Below are 4,338 nucleotides of genomic sequence, written 5' to 3'. Positions count from 1 at the left end.
TACTCATACCAGAAGATTTAATAGTGAATTAATCATCTGTGCACCAGGGGAGGATGGCTTGATCAATATCAGAAATATCGTCTCCACTAAAGCAACACTTTTGATAAGTACACTTTGAATAAAACTCCTTTATGAACTGAGTCATATTTCTTGAAACATTAAACCAATAAGCATTATATTGAGCTTGGAATGAGGGTGATCTCAGCAACATATCTGACCGGACTAACCAAAGTATGCCCATCTATACATCCATATCTATGCAGTAAGCGCATCTAATGCATTATTAACAACAACTGAAAATAATAATGGACCAGGAATTAATCTTTCATGAGAAATATGAATCCTTGATTCTGTGCTTACAAAAGGAACAATTGAATTTATCTATACCAGCGGAGAGTTCAAAGGCAAAACAATAAAAAAAAAACTATACTGTCCTATTCCCAGTCATTTAATGGTGAAGTTAGATGTTTTCTATGTTGTATGATAAGACAGATAGTTGTTTTAATAAATGATAGAACATAACTGATAGATATTATTTCTAAATAATGTGTAGCAAAGATGAATCACATTAACACTGGCTTGTCATACAGTTTTTCTCCAAATAATATCTTGCTAACATATCATCTATTCCATAAAGTCCTTTTAACAGAAAATAAAGATTTTAGGAACAATGTTTAACATATCTAATTATGATTGCTCTGCTATTTCTTTCGGAATCTCTGTTGAAAATGATGATTAGTATGAATCATAGTGTTTGGAAAATATAATCCCTGTTTTGGTCAATAGAGCAGCAATTAGGATCACAGGTAATATCCACCAGACCATGGGGAAATTTAATCTATAGGAAGGAAGACTTTGTTTTGAATTCACTTCCTCAGAACCATGGTCAGCACCCTGACTCTAGTATAATAAAATTGAATCAAATAAAAATCTGTTATTCTTTTCAAATAAACGTTAGGAAGTTTTCAATAAGAAACATAATGATGCATCCTTCTACAAGGAAACACAAATTGTTTATGTCTAAAATTGTCATTAGTAACTGAGTAATTTAAAAGACAGATTGGGGAAGATATGAAAATGATGTGATTCTAAAAGGTAAAAACTATGTAGGAAAAGGCAAAAAGAATAATTGTACAAACATAAAATACAAACATAGAAGAATTAGATAGAGGAGGAGAGAAATCTACTCTTAAGGGGAATGGGTTAAAAAGGGAATACAAAAACATACATATATGTCACATATGTATGAATGTGAGAATAATAAAAGGCTCCTAAGTTTATAAAGAAATTAAAGGATGATAGAATAAGATAATTGGATTATAGAAGAGTGTATAGATTAACAGGAAGGGGATACACTGTGCATATTAATGAAAATGGAATAAAGAGGGAATATCATATATATTTTAAGGCAATGAAAATCTTCTAAATTCAGATAGAAATAAGAGGGCAAGGAAAAGGGGTTGGGGAACAGGATAAGTAAGGTATCCTTGGAGGAAGGGAGTTAAGTAATAGGAGTGCATGTAATGGGTAGAAGCAAAGCAGAGGAGTCAGGATGGATAGGAAATAAGTGATATATGTTAATATAAAATACAGATCTACTGTAAAATGTAGTATGTAAAAAGCAAGAATAATAATCATCTCAGACTAAATTAAAACTAAAATAGATTTAATCAAAAGAGAAAAATTAAGAAAATTATTCTATATGCCAGCCATATTAGTTAATATTATTTTAGACTATTGAAATAACTAGATAAGGTTGGAATATTAATGTGGTGTAGGAAATGATGAGTTTGTATAATTAGAAAAATATGGAAAGACATAGATTATGAAAGAAGATGTTGTCCACTTTCAGAGAAGCTTTCAGAGGACAAATAAACATAGTACAGTCTTGCATAGATGTATATGAATGTATATGTGTATATAAAGGCATGCTTGTGAAGATCTATGCATATGTATGTAAAATATCTCCCCACTTAATCATAGAAGGAAAAGAGAAAGGAAAGAATTAAGTAAAAACTACATAGCCTAGAACAACAACAATAAAATTACAAGGAAGGAAAGAAAAGATGGACAGCTCTGAATATAACACATAATATTTGTTATATAAGCTTTTTTGCAATAGAAATTTATTGATTTATATTTTCATCCTCTCATGTTCTTCTATGAATATGACATTCTTTTTCCTGGCTTATTTTGGATTTAAATTAATTTTTTTAAGAAATATAATTGAAGTCAAGGACATTCTCTTAAAGCTATGAACGGCATTCTATCCCTAATGCATATGAACAAAGTATAACTGAAAATAGAAGAGTCAAATAGGCTATGGTTCCCTACTGAGAATCTACTGAATACAACTGAGCCTACTGCATGACAAATCCTATGGTTCATATTTTAGATGACTTTCACCAAAGAGAAAAAGCCTCTTGAAAGTAGAAGAAGCTGAAACGTCTGAGGATAAAATCAAGATGACAGCATAGAGGAAGCACTATAGCTGAACTCTCCCAAGATTTCTCTCCAAGTAAAATAATGCCTTAAACTGAATTTTGGAGTAAATAGCTAACAAAACATTGAGGTAAGACATTTTTCCAGTTCAAGACAACTTAACAGGTGGGAAGAAAAGATATATGACTACTGAAATGAGGGCTGGCCAGGAATACTTGTGGTAGCAATAATAGGAGTTGACCTTAAAAATAGCATTAACAATGGCCGCAGCTTCTAGAGTGCTCTGCCCATAGACTACAAGGGGATAAAATAGCTGGTCAGAAAAAAGACTACAAGGGAATCATATGCTAGCGTTGAGTGCAGAACAGGGCACTACTTGGAAACTTCATTTCCTCTTTCCATTTTGGGGTCACAATTCCAGACAGGAAAGGAGTGCTTTCAAATCCAGGAGGCATGTTTGATTAAGAACATAATTATCTGCTTCTGATTGCAAAGGATCATTGACCACACTTCTCGCTAAAGCACATCTCTTTGGAAGCATCAGAAACTTCCATGTTGCCAAAATTAGAGTTAAAAACATCAGTGTTTTTAAACTGGGCAGGGTGCCCCTCGACCCACATCCTGGGAATAAAGCCTAATTCTAACAGAACTTTTAAAGTCAAGAAATCATCTGGAGAAAAGAATGAAAAAAGAAACATTTTTTTTAAAAAAAGGTGCTATGTTGATAGGGAAAATACAAAATAAACTCAGGTGAAACAGTGATGTCAAAGCAACTACAAAGCCTTGATATAATAATTCTTGTAAAAGATAAAATGACTTCAAAAATCAAATATGAGTGACATAGAAGGTAGGAAAATAAATGAGATTCATGAAGAAAAATTATGAAAAGGTAATCTCGCCTCAAACACTTAATGGTTCCTGGTTGTGTGACTGTGGACAACTCACTTAACCACAATTGCCTCAGCAAAAAAAAATCAGAATTGAGCAAGTGACAAAAAATAAAAAGAAGTATAGAAACTCATTGAAGAAAATAACTCCTTAAAAATAGAACTGAGGAAGTAGAAGCTTAAGGCCTTAATAAAACAATAAACAAAGTCAAAAGTATGAAAAATAGGAGAAAATGTGAACTATTTCATAAGAAAAACAACTGACTTGTAAACCAGGTCAAGGAGAGTTCTGAAAAACATGATCAAAGAAAAAACATACATGTGATATTTCAAGAAATTATGAAGAAAAATTTACAATATCTGAGATGCTAAGGTAAATATAAACTGAAAGAATCTACTGATCACTTCCTAAAAATGACCCCAAAATAATAATATTAAAATCCTCATGAGTATAATATTTGAGTTCCAGAGCTCAGATCAAAGAGTAAACCCTTTAAGCAGCTAGGAAGAAACAATGAAATAATGTGGAGTCATAGTCAGAATCACACAAAACTTAGCAGCTACCATATAAAAGAAGTGAAGATCATAGACTCTGATATTTTAAAAGGCAAAGAAATTAGGATTACAAGAGAATAACCTCTAAAGTAAAAGGAATATAATCTTTCAGGGATAAATAAATATTTAATGAAATAGAGGGTTATCAAGCATCCCTAATGGAAATACCAGAAATCAACCAAAAATTTGATACTACAAATAATACTCAAAAAACCAAAACATGGAAGAGATATCGCAAAGGACTCAATAAGGTTAAATTGTTTAGATTCCTGTATGGGAAGATGATATGTGTGACTTAAGAACTGTATTATTATTATACTCCTTAAGAAAATTCTACAAAGAGAGCTTGTACAAGATGAATTGATCATGTTGGAAAGATGGGCAAGAAAGAGGAATGAACTGGGAGAAGATGGAAGGGAGAGGAAGAATAAGGGAAATTATCTCATGTAAAAGA

The sequence above is a fragment of the Antechinus flavipes genome, chromosome 5, assembly GCF_016432865.1.
Source record: "Antechinus flavipes isolate AdamAnt ecotype Samford, QLD, Australia chromosome 5, AdamAnt_v2, whole genome shotgun sequence".
NCBI classification, from domain to species: Eukaryota; Metazoa; Chordata; class Mammalia; order Dasyuromorphia; family Dasyuridae; genus Antechinus; species Antechinus flavipes.
This window is presented reverse-complemented; position numbering follows the sequence as displayed.